The sequence below is a fragment of the Mastomys coucha genome, unplaced genomic scaffold (genome assembly GCF_008632895.1).
Source record: "Mastomys coucha isolate ucsf_1 unplaced genomic scaffold, UCSF_Mcou_1 pScaffold15, whole genome shotgun sequence".
Classification (NCBI taxonomy): Eukaryota; Metazoa; Chordata; class Mammalia; order Rodentia; family Muridae; genus Mastomys; species Mastomys coucha.
The window spans coordinates 126,361,527-126,384,778 of record NW_022196897.1 but is presented as its reverse complement, the minus strand read 5'-3'; the positions used below and the strand labels follow the sequence as shown (position 1 = coordinate 126,384,778).

The window sequence follows — 23,252 nt, the reverse complement described above, 5'->3', positions numbered from 1 at the left end:
CACTATCTGCCTTGAGACTAATGTCAGTCAGTTTCCTGTGGCTGGCACTGAAACACAATCTTCACTGGCAAAGCTATAATTTATTTTATATAATCTGGGGAGATGTGACATACCTCTTTCAATTCTCAAAAATTATAGCCACTGCCATAAAAGGTCTAAATTCATTGTAAAGAATCTATAGAATAAAACTTATCTGTTTTATCTTCTATTACTTTGTTGGTGTGGATATAAAGGAAGCATTAGTACAAGAAAATTAAATCAGCCAAGGAAAAGGAAGGAAAGGGTAGAGATTATTATTATTATTATTACTATTACTATTATTATTAATTATTTAGTAAAAACAGAAAAGGAAAACTACAGAATATAATCCTTTGAATGAGAATTGCATTCATCACCTTATATAAGTAAGTGCTTGGTTCTCAGTTGGTAGAACTGTTTAGGAAGGGTTAGGAGGTGTGGCCTTATTGGAAGAATTGTAGCCCTTTTGGAGGATATGTGTCACTGGAACAGAATTTGAGGTTTCAAAAGCTCATGTCAGGACAAATTCTCTCTCTCTCTCTCTCTCTCTCTCTCTCTCTCTCTCTCTCTCTCTCTCTCTCTCTCTCTCTCTCTCTCTCTCTCCCAGACCCCTTGCCTGACTTACTTATGGAGCAGATGTAAGCTCTCGGCTACTGTTCCAAAGCCATGTCTGCCATGTCTCCCGCCATGTTGGTCACGAACTCACCCTCTGAAAGTGTAAACAAGCCTCCAAGCCTTCAGTTACATGCTTTCTTTTCTAAGTTGCCTTGATCATGGTTTCTCTTCACAGCAATACAACAGTAACTAAGAGAGATGGTGAAAAGGAATAAACATGAAGAAAGTTCGAAGAATCTCAGCATGTGTAAGGACATTTGGAGTCTCTCTTGTATGTCAGTGTCTTTTACATTATTGAATGCAACAAGATTTCTGTTAGCATAATGGTTTTTTTTTTGTCCTACTGTTTGAACTTTGCTATTAAGCTATAAAAGCTCAATCTTGATGTTTTAGTAGTTGCATTTTTTTTGAAAGAAGATATAAGGGGATAATGAATAGAATCATTGAAATCATAGAATCATTGAAAGCATAGTGAATTCTCAGATTTTGGTTAATGTATTGCATACATTAAAGAAGTATTTACCATATACAGTATAGTATGTATCTATATGAGAGAGGGGCATGGACATATTTTTAGTCTAAAGAAAATAAATATTAAATTAAATAATCTCATAAATATTTTAGTGCTTAGTATATTGTGACAGTCTGTCTGTCTGAGCTGGATAGTTTTCCCCACAAGCTAAGGTCATCTGAGACGTGGGGATCTCAGTTAGGAAAATGCTCCATAAGCTGCAGCTTAAGGTCATTTTCTTAATTAGTGATTGATATGGCAGGGCCTAGGCCATATCCGTCGGATGATAGCACTGAGTTCTATAAGAAAGCAGGTTGAACAAGCCATAAAGAGCAAGCCAATTGGCAGCACACCTCCACTGATGCTGCAACAGCTCCTGACTCCAGGTTCCTGCCCTGTTTGAGTTCCTGTCTTGACGTCCTTCAGCGCTGGACTGTGATGTGGAAGTGTAACCCTCTCCTCCAAACTTGCTTTGGTTGTTGTATTTTATCATAGAAATAATTGCCTAACTAGGACCAGTCATACAGAAGCTGAGACATACTTAATAACAAAAAGAAGAGAGAAATTATACATTGAAATTTCTAAAGCTCTTTATAAGTCATTTGTAAAAATAATGATTTTATTGTTTCACATATATTTACCTTTATCTCACTAGAGAAATCTATTTAAGCCACACAGTGGCCATGATGTCAAACACTGTAAACAGGCCTGGTCATTCCATTGCCCTCTTCAACCCATTATATGCTATTATGTGCACACTGCATTGAAGGAAGAACTTAACATTGCAAAACTGAGTATTGGACACTGGATATTCTACCAAACTCTCCTTACAGCTTACTCATGACCCTCAACTGCTATCTAAACCATGGTGTACTCTCACATAAGACACCAAAAACCAAATAAACCAGCCAGAAGACAATTCGTTTCTAAAGGAACTAGTTTATTTATTGGAACACACCAGCATCTCCCAAACAGCTGAAGTTGCAGTGCAAGCTTTGATCTCAAAAAGTCACAGAGTCACAGTGTAAAGAACATGAGTATATGGCCAATCCTAGGAGAATGAGACTGGTCCATACCAGAGCTAGAGTCAACACACTCATATCTCTACATTAAACAGGCCCCCTTTACAGGCCAAGGAGTATCCAAACAGGCGCTTTCAAATGCAGTAACAATTGTCTGGAGACATTGTTGCTGTCTATTAGGTAATGGAACACCAGGTTGGCCATGCTGAGGATGTATCAATGGATGGCTGGTGCTCTGAGGGAGATTGTATTGTATTCCTCTAGTTGGGTAGTCTGGAAGGCCGTTGGATGTGTGTTGGCTAATTGACCTCTGGTAGTCCATGGCTCCAGGCAATAGGCTTATCAATAAGTCTCCAAGTTACTCCATAAATCTAACAATGATGGGTAGTAGGGTCAACATGGCTCATAACAAGTAGAGATCCAACATACACTTCATGACTAAAATGCCTAGCTCATTTGTAGAGCAGTAGAGATACTTCTGCTTTTTGACCCTCAAATGATTTTTGTTCTTTTATTTTAAAAATATCACCTGCTTAATACTTGCAGACACAATAGTCTGGTAGGGTACTTGAATTTGTCTTTCAATGGAAATGAACATTATTTTATTCATCAAATTTGTACAAGTCAGGATTCTCCAGAGGAGAGAAAATAAGGAATTCATCACATAATCATGGAAACTGAGATGCCCCATGGTGTGTGATGTATAAGCCAGAGAACCAGAAAAGCTGGTATGGTTCTTAGAAGCTCCAAGCTGAACTCTGAGATAGGCAAAGCACAGCGACATCTTGCTTTCTCCACACCAGCTGTATAGGATTATGTCCTTTTATATAAATTTCTTTGCATTTCAATCACTTATATAAATACTATTTATTTGAATACCTAAATTTGACTATATTCATATTGCATACAATTGTTATTTTATTTAGTACTCTGAAATAATTTTCATGTCAGTCATTTATTGCATCAAGTTAAAGATATCTATGAGTTATTTTTATTACAAATATATATATTATATGCAACATATACACCACACAATATATACACACACATAGACATACAAACACACACATACTTACACACACCCAACTTATCTTCTAAAAAGATAATTTTTGCCTTTTGACACATGACATAATTATACTAAAACAAACAAACAAACAACACTGGACTATGTCTTATTTCTTAAATGCTTCTCTACGGGCTCTTGAAGTTGACTTCAAAACCGCATGTTTATGAGTGGTTGTTCTACCACAGCAAGACCAACATTTTGAAGCTAAGTAAGGAGTGATAGGGAGCTGGGACCCACCAGTAAGCATTTTGACATATTCAAACTAGACAAGTAACTAGACTGGGTACACACGGGGCAGAAGAGTTAACCTGGAAAGCTGACAGGTATTTAAAGAGTGGTACATCATTATCCTGGTTTAAAGCAAGAAAATTATATGAATAATTCATCCCCCAGCAACAGAAAAATGTTTTTACACTTTCAAATAGGTGTTAAAATAGGAATTGTTTTGCCAAAAGTAAATAAGTGGGGTGTAAATTTTTCTTCCTGCCAAGACTAAAGAGAGAAATAAGAAAATGGTCCACAGGAGCTACCTCTAAGCACCAAGGAACTCAAAGAAAACTCAGGCTCCCCAGCCAACCAAGCCCATGCAACATTTATACTCCATGAAGAATGAGGATCCCAGAACCAGATTTTCACCCTTGCAGCTGCATAAAGGGGAAAGTTTTGTGATGGAAGGAAGCAAGCCTTTTGAAATCTTAACAGTTCTCTCAGAGGGGTCGTCTCTGTTCCATGCTCTTGAAGCTTTTTTTAAATGGCATCTTAGGAACTCATTACTAAGAGTAAATGAACAACAAGGTCTTAAGATCTGTTTACTTGTTCTAGTCAAACACAAAACACCCTTTTATTCTATTCTTGAACTTCAAAATCTCTAGGGGACTGACTCACCTTTTTCTATTTATTTAGTGAAGTTCTAAGTGCTCTTAAGTTCAAAGTTACAAGGACTAGAATTTTATGGTATTGATGTTGCTTTTCTGGTAACATATCCAATAAATTTTTCTCATAAAGAGGAAAGGTCTACATCTGTCTATGAATTAGGATTTTCCATGGTACATCTGAAAACAGGAAAATAAACCTATTATCAGTCTTCAACATAGAGAGGAAATGTTCATACATACAACTCCATTAGATTTTTAACATCTATAGGAGTTTCAGTGTGGTGGTTTCAATATGCTTGGCTTGTGGGAAGTGGGAAATGGCCCTATTAGGAGATGCCGCCTTGTTGGAATAGGTGTGGCCTTGTAGGAGGAAGTGTTCCACTATGTAGGTGGGCTTTGAGGTCACTGAGTATTCAAGCTCCAGTGTGAAGACAACACCTCCTGGCTACCTTCAGATGTAGAACCCCAGCACCATGTCTGCATGCATGCTGCCATGCTTTCCACCATGATGATAATGGACAGGTCCTTTGAAACTGTAAGCCAGCCCCAATTAAAGGTTTTATTTTATAAATGTTGCCCTGATTGTGGTGGCAGAGGTGGGGGTTATGCATGGGCTCAATAACAAAGACTTCCACTCATCAAGGCTGACTTGGCTACAGCTGCTGCTAAATGCCAGTTCTGCCAATAGCAGAGATCCACACTGAGACTCAGATATGACATCAGTCCTCAAAGTGACCAGCCAGCAACCTGGTGGCAGGTTTGCTACATTGGACCGCTTCTTATAGACACTTGATCTGGTTATTTCTTTCCTGAAAATAATGGTTCGGCCCAAACCATCACACTCAGGTAGAAGTACTTAGCCCATATTTCACCAAAGAAGAAATTGAGGGTGGGTTAAAATGAACAGCTTATGAGGAACAGGGTCATAAAATGGTGATATCAGAATCGCATGCTTCTTACACATATTTTCTTCAGGCAAATTGATACTCAGGATCTCTCATCTGCCAAGTCTTGGAACTAAAGGTCTGTTGGGACGTTGCTTCATCCCTTGAATTTCTCAAGTTCTCTAGTTCTTCATTATCTTCTTCTTATCTAGAGTTTGTTGTAGCTAGTATTATACCTTAAAACAGTAACAATACAAGTGATCTTGTCATGCTAAGTGTGATGCTGGGCAATTCCTAATTCCTATTCCCTGCCTATACAACTGACTTAGCGAAAAACATTTGAGAAGTACAGTTAGTGTGGTCAGAATTCTTTATGTATACACCCTTAACAGATCTAAACTTGTTTTGAATATGAAACAACCAAAGAGAAAAGAAATGGATCCTCTATTCCTTTGTATGTCTCTATGTCTCCTTTTCTCAGGAATGAGAAGAAACATGCTGTTCAATTAAAGAACAAGTTCTTCATGACAGTAGAACTAATTTAGTCCATGTTACTACAGGTCTTTGGAGTGCAGTCATTTTGAATAGGAATTATCAATATCAAATCAAACCATTGCATTCTTTTGTCTACTGAACGTGAGATAAGCTTCAGCAAGAGTTATTTCCAGATATTGTCCTCAGAATCTAACCTCACTGCATCATTGGAGGCTTCCTATTCCTGATGGTGAAGGATCTCCATTGATCTCTCATTGATTTTTTTTCCTCCTGAAGACATAGTCAAGTGAACACTGCCAAGTATTAAAAGGAAAGTTCAATGTGACTACAAATTGTCCACTTACCTGATGTTCCCAGACTATCACTTTCTCTTCCTTTTTAGTCAAGAATATTAACTGTACAACAGAGTAGAAACAGTGATAGAGAGAATGGTCATGCCTAACTAGCTAAGTAACTTAGGAAGGTTCTTCTAAAGGAGTATTGTGGGAGGTGATCAGATACTCATTGGCTAAGAGTCAACACTCTACCAGTTAACTATTCATGAGAAACAAAACTATCATCATCATCATCATCATCATCATCATCATCATCATCATCATCCTCTTCAGTGTAAACATCCATGACTTATATTTCATTAACCATAAATATATTTTCTGAGATATCCAGAAATGACTTATTATAATAAAACAAAAATGCAAGAACAATGCTGAAGGAGGTATAAAACATATGGTCTTGAATCTAATGTACATTTGAAGAAGCAATGTAGGACCAAGGAATAGTCTCTAGATTTACTGTCCAACAATCTAATCAATTTAACATCTGTGGCACAACAGATTGGAGGTTTTCAAAGTACACTTTAAAGTACCCAGGGTTCTCAAGATCCCACACAGTAATGACTTGGAAGAGTGATGAGAATTCTTACACATTGTCTTCCAACCAAATTCATCTGGAAAAAAATTCTATTTATATACATGCACCTGTTTTTAAGATTTTATTTGTAAATAAGTTTCTTAGACTTATAAGATTAAAAAAATTAATCACAATGATTTCTAAGATCTCTTCCAACTCTTAATATTTTATTCCCCAGATCTCAAGAAAAGACATGAATCTTTCCACTTTCACTATTACAAGTAATTCTCTTCCAAACTCTTATGAGATACTGTCTAGAATAAATTTAAAGCTAGTGACACATTTTCAACACAGTCAACCATGGTCAGTGGTTCACCAGTTAACTGATGGATTGTGGGGAGCCGCAGCTGCCACCCTATATACATATATACTGAACACCTGGTCTCTGGCCAAAGCAGAGAGCATTGATAATCAAGCCATTAGTTGGAGAAGCTGAGTGCCTCCAGTTTGTGACGCAAGCTGGTATGAATTTCCCGCAGCCTATTATGCTTTGCCACGTAGCTGATGCTGATTGGGACCAGGAAAAGTATTTAACCTGCGAAGGCTGGAGGCTACTAGATTCTACTTGAGAGAGGATTATTATGAGCCAGGCGGTGGTGGCGCACGTCTATAGTCCCAGCTACTCGGGAGGCTGAGAGAGATTATAGAGATACTAGATAAGGGTCGTCGACTACGTAGGAGATTAGAGAGACTGCTAGAGACTACTACTAGAGATACTAGATGAGATTAGAGATATTATTAAGAAGAAGTAAAAATGAGGGTTCCTGAATAAAATCTGCTTGGAGAAGGGCTCATGTTTGCCTCCTTATTTCCGCTGGACGGAAAGGCAGCTTACAATGGATCACTTCATAATGTTTATGGAACAAGTATACTAGAAAATCCTAGAAGGAGGGTAACTTCCAAGAACACAGGGGAAGGGGACTTTTAACCAATTCTTTATTTGAAGACTATTTCAGACAGAGAGAGAGAGAAAATAACTGAGAATGGGAATGGAAGGCAAGGAATTGTTGATCTAAGTGTTTAGAATGCAAGCTACATTTTCTAATATGCATGTTACTGGTTTTTACAAAGCATAAAACATTTGTATGCTTGATATCTGCAGTATCCTCCTTCATTTGTGAGGGTTCTGCCTCAAGATACTAAGTAGATGCCTGATATCAAGTATAGTGCTGAGGGGTGTGTGTGTGTGTGTGTGTGTGTGTGTGTGTGTGTGTGTGTGTGCTATACATATACATATACAAATATACAATCTCTCAACTTCCATTTATACATAATGTTTGGGACCAGAATTTTTATAGAAGTTTGAATCTTCGGGGTTTGGGTATATTTGCAAATTCTTAGCAGTTAAACATAAAAGCTCCACAATCTAGAAATTTTTGAGTATTGTGCTGTAAATCAAAAAGCTTAGTATTTCAAAGCATTTTTAGCCTTCATATTTTCAGACTGGTGATTTCCAGACATTTGATACAATTTTACTAGGATAAAGCTCAATGTATAAATTTGACCAGTAAAAGACTTACAACAGTAATTAATAAAACAGAGTAATGCTAACGGCCTTTATCAAAGTCAAGAGTGTGGTCTTACTTTCTGTCTCCAGACATGTCCTGTGCTATACTCTCATCCTCCTTCATGTTGGCTTTGGAGACTGAAGCCCTAGAAAGTGGAGCTATGCATAAGGACTATCTTTACTCTCCGATGTGAACAGAGCAAAAAGTACTGCCGAAGTCTCGATGTCTTCTCTGGGGGCGCAGGGCCTGGCTCAGCTTTAAGAACAGCCTTTTTCTATTTCAAAATCCACTTCACTGTCACCATCATAGCACATGCTCCTGGAAGCTCTGCCAAGAACTACAGTATCTGCTGGGTAAGGCAGAGCCTACCCTTGACTATGAAATATTCTATTTTGATACCCTCTCTTTCTCTCACTCTCACACACACACGCACATATACACACAGAGACACACATACAAACACAGACACACACATTCAAACACACACACACACATACATGCACATACACCTAGATTACAAGGAAATCTAAATTTGACTGAAGCTCTGAGACCCAGTCTTCCTCATGGAGATGGACACATTTGCAAATATCTGTAGATTTTTGTACCTTCATGTTTCCACTCAAGTCCAAGTTCAGCAATTATAAATCCATACCTAAAAACCTGGGGAATTAGTCACTGTGTTTAGTTTCATGTGGTGTGTTGGTGGGAGAGGTAGGGGGTTATATCAATAATTATTTGTCACCAAGTTCTTACAACTGTTTTAAAGAAAATGACACAACATGCTGGTTCTCACTCGACTAGTCCAAAAGGCAGACAGTAGAAAAGCCCAACTATTTTCATAGCATGAATATTAGAATATCAAAAATAAAATTAAAATATCCATGTAGAACTTGGATGGTCAAAAAAAATGGAACTTTAATGGCCAAAAAAATACATGAATGACACAGAGATTGAAACAGACTCCTTTACAGGTATGGCTAATTTTTAGTGAACAAACAATGCACTTCAGATACCAAGATTAGTAAGGAGTTTCTAGATGGGACTGAGCACCAGAGCAGAGTGTTCCTAGGGGTCTGTGGCTATAGGATCTAGACAGGAATTTTAATCCTGTGGGAATATAGTCTCTTCATAAGTGCAATCCAAGCAAAAAGGGAGAAAGGGGATAAATTACTTAAACATTTTCTTTTCCATCCTTCATATGAAGACACCTCACCACAAGTCAAAAGGCAGTGGAGCCATGCAGTGCAGTCATAATCCATCAGTCTGTGGGAAGAGAATGGATAATGGGGGTGTCCAGGTATGCTGAGGGAACAGAAATGTTCACTACAGATTCTTACCCAGGAAATCCATGTATGTACACTAAGTTTCTGCATCCTCTTGAAAGTGACTCTGAATGTATTGATAGCTTTCAAATACATAGCTTTAAATTATATTATTGCCTTTTCCCTAAAGCTGAGTTCTGGGATATGACTATCTACCAAATGTATCCTGCTAACATCTGATACATATCTCAAAATTAAGCTGTTAAAAACACAAGTCTTTGTTTTTCTCTCCACTTTAGACCTTTTCTTGCTCAACTCCCCCTTTCTGTGAACTTGAATCATCCTGACCAGGTAAAGATCAATCCTTACTTCATTATCTCCTTAGTCTCCAAAAGCATCAGAGACTCCACCATGATCATCCTGTCTGCTCAGTCTCTTGGGAACTTACTCACTTGGTCACTGTGGTATTTCTGGCTACTTGATATTTTCATCACCTCTAGCCTGGTCCCTCTTGTGTCTTCTTTACTTATTGCCTCTTTTCACAAAGCTGTAGAAAGCTGCTTAAAAAACAGATTTATTATTTTAAATGTGTATGTGTGAATGTTTGTGTGTTTGTGTGTATGTGTGTAAAAGTAACTTTTATTCACCAGATGTAATTGTCCTCTTGGAGGCTTGCTGCTGAATAAGCTTACATTTTCTAGTTCTTTCTAAACTCTGGCTGGGTGTTTCAGCTCAGATGTTCTGAGTCAAACTCTTCTCCAAGCTGTTTGATTCTATCTGGCTTCTCTCAGCTTCTCACTGAATTGCTATACTTAGCCTCAAAATAACTCTGGCTCCTTATTCTCTGACTTGTCTGTCTTTACCTACAACCAGTCTCTGCTCTGTAAAACTGTCCTAGTAAAACTGCCTCCTCTCTCTACTGACTCACTCTGTCAAATCTTTCTCTGATTTGTCACTTTGTTTACCCGTCAATTAGATGTCACTTTCAAACATGGCTGCTTCCTTCTAGCAAAATACCCTTCTCTATATTAATTAAAGGTATGTCTGTATTCTAAATAAAGGGATTAAAGGTATGTCTCTATTCTAGCTGGATCTTATAGACATTGTTCTTTGGATGTGATATCTTACCACAGCAGCCATGTTGCTGGATTAAAATTTCTCTACATATGTGTATCACAGACATAAGTTCAACTCACCAAAGTGTACATCAGATACCCTAGAATTGGAGCTGCAGGTGATTCTGAACCACCTGATTTGGGTGCAGAAAACCAATCTCAGTTTGTCTGCAAGAGCAAACACATTCCTAACCACTGAACCATACTCTTAACCACTGAGCCATCTCCCTAGAAAGCCCATCATTCTATGTCCTTAATTAAAACTCTTTGTTCCTTTTAAGAACTGAAATCCCTTGTGTATGAGGTCACCTACATACACAACACTCTTCATGTTGTTCCCCGTTACCCTGAAGCTTGGGCAATGCTGAACAACTAGCAAAGACTTTTGTACACAGATTGAGTAACTTTTTCCCAGCTATACCTACATTGATCTGGTGAATTTCAGTTAAGATTTTTGAAAGAAAAAAATTTTAATAAAAGATAATAATATAAAAACAAAAATTAACACATTGAAGTAGAACAAGACAGAAAGGACAGATCCAAAGAGAAGGAACAAGAGTCAGAGAACTACCAGTTTGCACACTCAGGAATCAATCCCATTTAACAACACTAAACTGGAAGCTATAATATATATGCCGAGGGCCTGGTACAAATCCATGCAGGCTCTGTGCATGCTGCCTCTGTCTGATAATTTCGAAATTACAGATAAGGTACATGAATAATGCAAAGCTCTCCTACACATCTTTCTCCTTGTGGTTTTATCATTTTTTACTATCCTTTTCCATGATCACTCTCTGCTAAACATACTCTGCAACTCCTTTCCCTCACTCTGCACTTTGAGCTCGACAATATTACATAACTTCTGACATGTCTCTGGGCTGTGTTTGCTTATCTGACATTTAATAGGCCAAGTTACATATTGACATGGGCAAGGTATGTCTAGAGACTGCTGTAGATCTTACCTGGAGTAGACACCTAAGAAATAAGTAGTGAATGAATGAATAAAATCCCAGTCTATGATCAAGAGATCAAAAAAGACTACATATTTTCAGGTTTTCTGTTTGTTCTTGATTTGCTATTTTTTTAAACCACTCCATAAATTCAAATCAATGCTACCAGCACTTACTGATGTTAAATGAGTAAAGGAGAAAGAAGCTGTCATGCTGTGAGGATACACTGTGACCCTCCCCACCCCCAGGTGACTGTCTTGTAAGCTTGTACAGACACTTGAGATAGTTCAAGATGAAGGAATTCCTAGCATGCTACATGACAGACTAAGTGGGGGTTGTGCTCAAAGTGTAACACAGGCCCTGGGAGGAATGAAAGTGACTGTCAATCTTTCTTGGTGACGGTAAGAAACTTAACAGCCTCATCAGTGTGAGTCTACATGAATTAGCTCAGACACTGCAAAGAGAAATAACAGACCTCGTGTGACACTCAACGACATAAGGCACATGGAGGGATGTCTTGTGGAGTTACTTGTTATATAAAAAAAAAATAATAATGTGTTAACATGGTAGTGATCCAGGCAAAGCAATTTCCTAGTGAGAAAATACTGGGGTATTTGATGATTTATCTTCATTGTTGACAAAATTACCTTCAATACACAGTAGCTTGACTGCTTGCAAACAACCATGGAAGGACCTCTAGCTTTTAGCATAAAGATCACAAATGGGTACCTCAGACCCACCAATGAATAATACACTAAAAAGCAAGCAAACAAATACAAATACAAAACGACAACAAATAAAACATCCACAACTCTATCAAATGGAAGCTGCATTTTAGATCAGTGAACCAAAATGGCAGTCATTTAAAAAGCATCCTAATAAAGAATACAAGGACTAGAGAATGGGTTTCTCTGCAATGTGCTTTTTAGTACAATGATCTCAAAAGCTGTTTCATAATGAGGACCAAAGGGACAAAGCCACACAGAGTATAGGGAAGAACTGCTCCTTGACAGAGGCAGTGAGTGCACTGAAATAAAGGTGTATGGGATTCTGAACCTGTAACTTTATTTTTTTTTCAAATCCTATCTTTAATGATGGTTCTTAAATGCTTTAACCTCCCTGTAGCCCACCACCCACCAGAGGTAGTAGAAAAGAGAGGATATAGGGTGGGGGAGTCCACTTGTTTAGAAAGGTTCTTTGGAGCAACTCCCATCTGTGTTGTCTGAAAGTTGACAATTCAGTTCACAGGTTAGCAGGCAGCAGCAGCAGCTCTATCCACTCACAAACACCTCATGGATACACCAGCAGCACAGTTCAGTAGAGTCGGGTGAGCAACAGTGGTGACACCACCTAGCAGAGACAGCCAGGCCTCAGCCTCAGCTTGAGTCAGCAAGAGGGATTAGCAGAAACACCAGGAGAAGTTCTCAGCTTGAAGTTCTCAGCTATGCCTCTCTCAGGAAGGCAAAGATCAACGGAGACTCGGGACCCACAAGCGTTGCACAGCTAGATGTACAAGCAAGCCAAGCTCTGTCTCTGTCACTCCCTGGAGTTCTATTTATATCTTCCAAAGATCATGTGTCCTCCACATGCCTTGCCTCAGAATGGCTCTTGCCTCAGCACAGGTCTTGTATCACCACGTGCATCCAATCAGCCTGAGTCCTTGGAAGTGGCAACAGACTACAGAACACCACTAAAAGGTTTTTTGGTACTTTTCTCTCTATGGCGTCCCAACAGATGCAGCTCAACTACACAATGTAAGGCTGACCAGTACAAGTACATCATTATCAAGAATCCTTCATCATATGTCCTTTCACATGTTTGCTTTGGCAGAATATCCTCTGTCCCGTGTCTGCTTCAGTGAAACATTTCTTTACACCTTTATCTTAGTCTTTCCCACCCGTGTTCACTTTAATGAAACATTCTTTCACATGTTTGCCCCAGCAAAACATCATCCAACCAATTTTCCAAAGAACCCTTAAGTTTCCACTGCATGAACCCTCCCTAACCGCAGCACTATCACCAGCATAAGATGCTAGCAAGGATATACTTGCCAGCCTCCTTACCCTACACACAGAAAGCATTGCTCAAATGCTGACAGTATGCAGCATGGGACTGTTTCAATAAACTGCATCTAAGACAAGAGCTGGGCTTCAGCAAGTGCTTGCTGAGAAATCGCTCTCTGAAAGTCTTTTGCAGATGTGTAATGATTTCCTATTCTCTAGGATCACGTTCACAGGCTTCTTGAAAGTACCCAAATAGCTCTATGTTAAAGGAAGTGAACAGGCTTTCCACAAGAACTGAAGACAAAGAGTTCTTGGAGCAGCTCGGAAACATCAGACAATGCCTTTGTGAGGGGAAGATATCTGGATGGACGACTCAAGTGTAGGATTCCAATAGATCAAGCAGCCAGAGGAGGAAGTGTCTGGGAAACAAGGAGGAAGAGGTGCAAGAAGAGCAGCTAACAGCTTCTACCCTGCATAGGAATCCAACAGAGTATGAAAACAGACTGGCGTTCTAGAGGAAAGGGAGTTCCCTCATCACACAGCAACATTTTCATGGAGTGGAAGAGAGAAAGCTAAACTTTCAACAGTGAAGAGTTTGAAGTTTCTGTTGCTGGGTGGTAAATGGGAGAGGAAACACTCTAAACATTGAGAGGAGGAAGAAACAAACGAAGGGTGGATGTTCACTTCCAGGTTCTAAAAGAATGCTCAGTACAGGACAGGGGAAAGGGCCACAGAGGACAAAAGAACCAACTACACTGACTTTTTGCAGGGCTGATGGGTCAACTCCCTCCAAAATGAACCTGAAGCAGACAGACCAGGGAATACGAGTTTGCACTTTAGTTTTCATTTAAAATCATGATTTAGAGGACTATGTTAAGCAGTGAGTGAATACAAATGTTTTCCATTGAAAGATATGTTAAATGCCAGAAAATAGTAAAAGCTCTTGGTTGTTCTTTACTTTGTGTAGGGTCAAGCTCAATATTTCACATGTATACTGAAGCTTTGCTTACAGTATCACATATCCCAGAGTAAGTTAGTGCTAGAATTCCAAAATTATTGCCCAATCAAGGTCAGAGATTACTTGTTAATGATTTGAAGCAAAGATATTTTACGATCCCATGATACTTCCACTTTGCCCAATACTGTGGGATCCTATACTCCTTCATATCTGCTGCTCTTATTTCCTTATATGAGTCATGTTAACTACCTGTAACTACCCCATCTGCCATAATTTCAATATTATACAGTTGATTTACAACTACCTCCTAACAGTTGTCTCATATCTGCAGTGGGTACAAATATCAGACTGATCCTTGTGTTTCAGCCCTTGTTTGTTTAACCCAATAATAGCAGTCTACTTTGTCTTTTGATCTTCCCATTATTTATCACATTTGAACACTGATAAGTAATTTGGTATCCATTAATAAACAAGAGTGTCCACCATAACTGTCATACTAATAAGAAGAATATATAACTCTGTAGCTTTATCACTTATCCTACTTTCTGCAGTTCCTGACCATTATGTTATCTACATTAGAGGAATACCAGATTTTGAAGGCTAACCAAAGCCTAGCCACCATATAGAAACCTGAGTGTTTATAAAAACGAGTTCAACTCTCTAGAGGACTAATTTATTTTTCCAAACTTTTAAATATAATTTTATCTTTATTTTATGTGCATTGGTATTTTGTATGCATGCGTATGTCTATAGGATGGTTTCAGATCCTCCAAAGCTAAAGGTGCAGACAGCTGTGAGCTGCCATGTGGACGCCAGAGAATGAACCTGAGGCTCCTAAAAGAACTGCCAGTGCTCTTAGCCACAGAGCCTTCTCTCCAGCCCCTAGACAAGTAATTTATAAAACACTTCTGTAAAACAATCTTGTTGGATGTTGGAAATTAATAGATATGACTAGAAAGCATATTTAATACTGTTGTGAAAATAAAGGCATGAATATTTGCCATTAAATATTTTTTCCTGAATTATTAAATTTTCTAGAAGATTAGCTACACTATTAAACACTCTTACCTCATCTTTAAAATTAGAAATTTGCTATGCTATTGAAGTTGTTTTTGAAAATTGACACAATTATAAGATACATAAGCATATTAGGACTGCAAGACCTTACCAAAAGACTAGTTTTGATGAACCCAGTAGTGTATCAGAAATGCTTCTAAATTTCCTGTTGGGCTGATGACTTGAAAATCTCAATGTTGCATAAAATCTATTCAGTAGTTAATGGATTAAAAGCCTGCTATACCAAAAAGAAGAACTCAAACTCAGCTTGACAGAAAGTATGTAATTAGGTGAGACATAGTGAATTAAATATATACAAGAAGGAGAGAGAAAGTAAGCTGGTTCATCTAAAGGCACATGATATGAAGTGCTAATACTCTAAATGTGATCCCTAGATTTGGTTCTTAGAATTCTGCACATAAGCCTAAAGATGGACAAAACAATGTCAAGATTCTCAGTATCCAAAAGAAAAAAACTACCACCAATGGAACTCACCTAAATCTATAAATGTAGACTAATATAAGTCAAATTTTCATAAATGTTCAGTCCCAGCACATGATCTGAAATGTACTGCACTTGCTTATAACTGAGCTCCGAGTGTGGTCAGAGGAATGGAGCACCACTGGCCTTCATAATTGCTGAGGCATTTTGTGTATGACGTTGCCATTGGACAGCTGGTGCATGTCAGTTTTGCTTCCTATAGCTGGTGTTAGTTTACATTGAAATAGGTATTAAGATTATAAACAGGTATAAAGAGGCAAAACTATACGAATCCAAAAGAATGTGTGCTCAGTAGATCAAAAAACAAACAAAACAAACAAACAAGTAAATCATAGAAACAAAGCAATAGGGACACCAAAAAATAGAATTAACCCTACTTACTTTTTTCCTTAAAAAAAATCTGATATCAGTGAAGTTTATAGCTATTCATTTAAATCATCATATTGAGTAGAAAAAAGTGACACTGTTGTCCTAATTCATAAATAGTGAACTTCTGGAGTTAATGGGAAGCACTCATCTAACATCAATGCACATGCCAGGGAAACAGCTTTGAACTTCACATTTTGGAGCACTGCTTTTTTGGTTTGGTTTCCAATGTGGTCTAAAGACTTGGAATATACTCAAGTAAGGTCTTAAGGGGCTCTCACCGAAAGGTTTTCCGTCTGAAGTCGTTTACTCATTTTCTAAGCTACTTTCTTTACTTTCAGGAAGTTAATGGGTATACTATATTGGTATGATTTCTACTCTGTCCCTCCTGTCTCTATCTCCTCCCATGTCCCTACCATCCCCATTCACAAGTATATAGTCTCTTTTTCTATAATTACTATATATAAATATACATTATACATATATTATATATACACATATGTAATATATGTATGTACATTGTATATACTACACATATTCTATATATATACTATGTATTATGTGCATGTGTTCATCCAAATATATACATGTATGCCTGTATATGTATTTGTTTCAGGTTAACCACTTGGGGTTGAGGTCCCATTCATGAACTAAAATAGCTTCCTCAGGAGCCACTGACTGCCTATAGCTCAGTATCTAGTATACATTATGAAATTTTCCTTCATTCATGTTAGCCTGTCAACTTGTGGGGGTTTTACAGATCTTAGGCTGGAAACTGAATAATTGAAAGTCACAGCATTCTTCAACGGGCACCACCTGACATCACCCTGGGCCTCTGCCTGTAACAATCTCGTTTTTTTGAAATAACATTTTTTTTTGCCAAGATTCAGAATTTAATAAGATCTTTTTGGCTTTATACTTTTTAATTTTTAAAAATAAACCTGGGAATTTGGGCTAAAGTCAAATCAGAGATAGATTAGAAGAAAATAAGTCAGTCACTAGGCAGAAAGGGCCTTAATAAGATGTTAATTTATAATGAAAATTCATTCATTACAATCTGGTAGCCTGCTATACATCAAGCATCATGGAATGAGCAATATAATCAACCAGGATAGGCATGGGCCCTAGTGTACTGAGGCATGCAACCCAGCAGGAGGCAGGCACATTCTTAAAACCCACAGACAAGCAAATGCCAAAGGGCAATAAGCTGATGCTGGGAAGATGGGATGTTGAATCCAGGGAAGTGGTCAGAGACAAGGCCAGTCTAATAAAAGGATAAACTTAATGCTCACACCAGAAGTAGCAGTCAGTGTGTAAAACGTGAACCAGGAAAAAAAAAAGAACAAAATGCAAAATGCAGAGTACAAAGAAGCTAGATTTCTCTTAAAAGTGGTTTAATCCACATGGCTGGAGTTTGGTGAACAGTAGAATGAATTGTAGGTACAACTCAGCCACTTCTAAGGCCCAGACTGTATAGAATTACAAAAGTCCTGGTAAAATCAAATATTTGATTCTTGAGAATAAAGCCATCATAAAAGTAAAAAGATGTATGAGAGTGGTGAGGTTAATGTCACTAAATAAAATGAAACAAAATGAATGAAATTTAGCATTCCTGAATGACTAAAGTAAGTCTTAGGAGGTCATCTTTAATTGACAAAGGATCCTCAGTTCTACAAGATCATGTAAAGCAGTTACAGCATGCACAGAACAGTGGCAATACTGGGGTTTTCTTTTATTAATTTATGCCTATGAGAGTCTTAGATTCACCTTTGTCCCCCAAATTAAACAGGTATAGAAAGAGACCAAAGATAATAAACACTCTGATCACAGCACCACAGTTTTTAATTTTTGAGGTTGACTCACTTCAGTATTTCATACCACACACTTTATACTAACTTCTGGCTGCTTCAAAGTAAATCAAAGAGTTCACTCTAAAATCAACATTATCTTTCCTAGTAAAGAGAATTACTAGGCTTCATTAATCCAAACTCTTGCATAGCTGATGCCCGTGAAGACTGTAACTCTGAATCCTTTAACCAATGAGTAAGGAACACATCCATGAGAAGCTGTTAGGTGCCTGCATCATTCTTCAACAGTATATATGACAGTCTTGAAATGTGCAAAAATGGGTGACCTCACCCAAGCACCCCAGAGAGGGATGATTCTCACCCTAGTGAGAATGTAGCCGAAATGACTTCATCAGAAATGGCCCAAAGCTGAAGTAGTAATGACATGGCTAAAATGATCTCACCTTAAATGATCGAAATCTGGAGTGGTAATGACACACAAAGCTGAGCTAACAAGCCGAAACAGCCCAGGGCCAAGTGGACAAGTCGAGAGGAGAAAGTAAATTCTCCAAATCGGATAAAACTTCGGATCCAAAGCACATCACTCTGGATTCTCCACATGCCCTAATTTTTAAAGGGTGGCCTTAGAGAAAAATAGAAAGATGAGTGCTAGAGCCGTCAATCATACCAGGACAGCAACTGTGCTGTGTTTGCTGACCAGGTATATGCCAAGATACCTCAGAAATGCTAGTATACATTTTGTGGACTATAAGCTCCTTTTGAATGGCACATTTTAAAAGGACTGAGCCTAAAAAACATCTCTAGACAAAAATTAAAGTCCAAGAAACTTTAGTGGAAATATTCAGTTATATAGATACTATGACCCAGAAACTCATGGTAGTCAACTCTACTCATGACATTCCTCAAGAAAAAAAAAATCATTTAATGGGAAAATTCCTCACGTGTAAAAGTTTGTAGATACTAAAACAATAAATGTTCTGTAATTTCAACTATTCAGTAAGCTAAAGAAAATATTCTCCACAGTGGTTTTGTGTTGGGTCCAAGTCTTCTTAGGGAAACCATTTTAAGCGTTGAAATTTATTCCATGATATGGCATTTTTAGATTACAACTCTGTGTATAACTATGAAATGAAAAAAAAAAAAAACTCTCATGACCGCTGGACACACAGCACATCGCACAAATGAGTACAACTGAATTTAAGTGGCTACTAATTGGCATCAATCACTAATTGTCACAGATACAACTACCGCATAGTACACTTATTATATTAATAATCTTTCACCATAATTAATAATAGCTCAGAGGCTAAGATATAAGAATAATTTAGAAGCATAGTTTTTTCTGGTCTGTTCTATAAAATTTACAAAGTATCCAGACTATGATGGATCTATGTAGATGTTAACAAAGAAATAATTACATTTATGTAATATAATGTAATATAATATCATAAATCATCTGTAAGGGTGAATAAAGACAGTGAGCATCTCAATAATGGGCCTTCTGCTATCAACATGAGACAGACATGCTGTAATAGCCATGGAATCCCAGGAAAAAGCTTATATAGCACATTATATAAAACTCACACATAAAAGAACTTGGGCCTTAATTTCAAGATTGTTCAAGATTGTTTGCACTCTAAGTTTTGTCATTATTATGCAACAATTTCTACACAACAGGGTTTTGTCCAAAGCCCTGAGTGGTAGATAACGATGTAGAGTTTTTACTGGTTTTGACACAATGGATAGATTAGGTAGGTAGATTAATGATAGATTAGACAGCTAAATAATAGATTAAATGGATAGACAGAGAGACAGGCAGACATAGATATATGAATGCATACATACATATATTCACATATAGATATATAGATTCATAGATGATAGATTGATAGATGATGAAAGGGGGACAGAGTATGAGGTAAAGATTTAAGTGAGCAAGCTTTAAAAGGGAAGAATTAAACATTCAAAGTGAGAAAAAAATATATGACAGGCAATACAGATATTAGGTAATGTGTTATGGACATTTCTGAATAACCTGAACAATGATTCAGGTTAGAATCATATTAGATAATGCCCAAGGAAAATGTCATGTTACTGAAACAGAAACCAATCAAAGCAGAGGCATCCTCCACCAACAAAGTCTACTCAGTGTCATTTGGTTCCCTATAAACAAATATGCAACAAATAAAGCACAGCATTTAAAGCAAGACTTTACACCACGTATTCATTGTCTTGATAAATTATAATTATTTCAAATGATTACATGATTATTGGTTAGAATAGCCCAACTTTTGGGGGCAGCAAATAAAATCTTCTGATCTATTATTCTAGTAAATTATTAAAACTTAAGATTGTATTAAATGTGGCTTAGTATTTAGACAAGCATAATGGTTCCTACTAAATTTGAAAGAGTCATAACCAACTTCTAACTTAAATATGCCTGAAATTGCTTTTTAAAACACAAATAACTTTCTCCAATATAAGAAAGTATGCATAGTAACTTTTCATTCAAAGCCTAGGTGAAGAGGCAGAGGGTCTTCAAAAACTATGGGAATGTTCAGAGTCCTACAAAGTTTCTTTTTTTTAAAGATCTTCATAATAGCACAGCTATAAAATTTACCACTAAGCCTTGAGGGTGTGAAGCTCAGTGCAGTCAGGGACATTCGCCCGCTGTGATCACATTTCTAGAATGTTTTTGTCCTGTAAATTTGAAACTTTCCATTAAACAACTGGTCTTTAGTCCTCTATACAACCTCTGCTTATGGGAATTCTACTTTATGTGCCTATTGACTTGACCACTCCAATATTTCAAGAGGACTTATATAACATTTACATATGCTTGCCATTGTCTTCTTTAATTTAGCACAATATCCCCAAGTGTTGTCCATATTGCAATATATTATAGCACTTCTTTCCTTATTAAAGCTAAAAAATATTCAATTAAATTTTGGAATATAAAAATTTTAATCCATTTTTTATAACAAAAGGCAAAAGGGTTGTTGCCTTCATTTGCTATTGTGAATGTACACATGGTTTACTTTAAAACTTATGTACAAATAATTGCAGTACAAGTACTTGTGTACAAGTAATTGCAGTGTTTCAAAAATAAAATTTTCTGTAATACACTACTTTTTGTGATAAATTAATATTTATGTTTGAATATATTAGTGCATACATAGACAATATTAAACAAAGGATACACTGTTATAATGAATTATTATTTAATAAAAAACAGATAATTTATAATTCATGTTTTACTATAATTTTCTAAATTACTTAGTGTGTAATTATTTTAATTTAAAAAATCTACAGTAGTATTCTATTAATTTCATATATGTATAGGATATCTTTTCAACTTCAAAGAAATATCATATACTACATAAACCTTTGATGTTTTCTGACACTAATATGTTCTTGAACTAGAAAGCTGGTTTGGTGTTTAAGAGCACATACTGCCTTTGCAGAGGACCATAGCTCAGTTGCCAGCATCCATGTCAGTATCTCATAATTGCCTATAACTAGTAGGAGAAGAATCTGCTGTATATACCCTTCACAACCTTTGCACAGACATATACACATAATTAAAACAAAAAATAAATATTTTAAAACATTACTATGGTGCTTTGAATAAGAGTGGCTCCCAAAGTCTCATATATTTGAATTATTAGCCAACAGGTTTGAAATGATTAGGAGGACTTGGAGGTGTAGCTTTGTTGAGGTAGGGTGTAGCCTTGATAAAGGAAGCATATCTCAGGGTGTGGGCTTTGAAAGCCCATGCCAAGCCCACCCCCTCTCTCTGCCTGAGGAGCAGGATGTAGCTCTCAGTTACTGCTCTAGAACCAGCCTACATGCTGCTATGCTCCCTGCAATGATAATAATGGACTAAGCCTCAAAAACTGTAAGCAAGGCCTCAATTGAATGCTTGCTTTTATAAGAGATGCCACAGTCATGGTGTCTCTTCGAATTAATAGAACACTGACTAAGATAATCACTCTGCTTCTAGTTGCTTACGCTCTTCCTCCTCTCAGTTTCCTCCTTCTTTCACTCTTTCCCCTCACTCATCTTTCAGAGACTCTAACTTGTGTAATTCATAGCTTCTCGGAATTGAGAAAGAAGAAATGGGTGCTCCAGACAGCACTTGCTCAAGTTCAGATACGAAGGGATATGTCTGCATTACCCAGTTTTTGACATCTGAGTTATACAGTCCAGACTGCTAACCATCACCCAGTGTAACAAGTCACATTTTTAACTTTCAAGTGATATGAATTACATGGAAATTGTCATCAAGTCAAAGAAAAATGCTTTGAGAAATAGGGATATTATTTACTGGTGCTTGCTTCACAATAACACTGTGATACAATAGCACAAACAAAAGAGGAAAGATAAATAGATTCATTAGAGATCTAGGCTTTGAAAAGTTGATTGTGAGGAATGTAAAGAGTTTCTTTTAGTTAATAATGTAAGAGCCAATATGAACACTCTCTCATCTGTAGATATAGATATAGATAGGATGTATATTAATGAACATAGATAGATGGATAAATAAGTGATATACAAATATATATATGTAGTGAATACATATAGTGAATTAGTATAGATAGATATATAGATTATAGATAAATAGATGATAACTAGGCAGATAAAAGGAAAAAAGAAAGAAAGAAAAGAGAGAGAGAAAGAGATTCTTTTCTGCTGTTCTTGAGAGTAATGAGCCATAGAGAATAGACATGCTAATTATTTTTGCCCCCCTGCCTCTTAACCATAGACTACTCAATTCAAAGAGACAAAGATCTCCCACCTCAAGATTTTTTAAACTAATACATCTCAAAACGGTATTAACTAGTTTGGAACCTATGTTTGACAACAGATCCAATGTTAACTCAGAAAGAGGAAAGTTTCTTAATCTAATATAAATACACACAAGACTGTGGCCTTATGCTAGGAAACTAAGGATCTGTTGCTTTATTTGAATTTACAGTTTTCTGATGACCTCTATGTCCTACTTGTCTTAATAACAGACAAACGTATGCCACTAAGGTGTCCTTAGCCGGGCAGTGGTGGCGCATGCCTTTAATCCCAGCACTTGGGAGGCAGAGGCAGGCAGACTTCTGAGTTTGAGTCAGCCCAGTCTACAGAGTGAGTTCCAGGACAGCTAGAGCTATACAAAGAAACTCTGTCTCAGAAAAACAAAACTTACCTTCCTATAACTAAATATTTTACAGTTTATAATTTCTACCATTTAGTAGCACAAACAAAATGCAGACCCTCTTGGTATCCAAGAAGATACCAGGTAATATCCAAGAAGCCCAGGTAGTACTGACAATTAATTA

The 23,252-nt window shown here is 37.2% G+C and overlaps 1 protein-coding gene and 1 pseudogene across 12 annotated transcripts in view; both read right to left on the bottom strand.

The window, feature by feature from the left end:
- Window positions 1-23,252, bottom strand: part of Macrod2 (mono-ADP ribosylhydrolase 2) — a 1,944,357-nt gene that overhangs the window by 1,265,343 nt on the left and 655,762 nt on the right. The window lies entirely within an intron of this gene.
- Window positions 2,249-2,602, bottom strand: LOC116090636 (annotated as a pseudogene).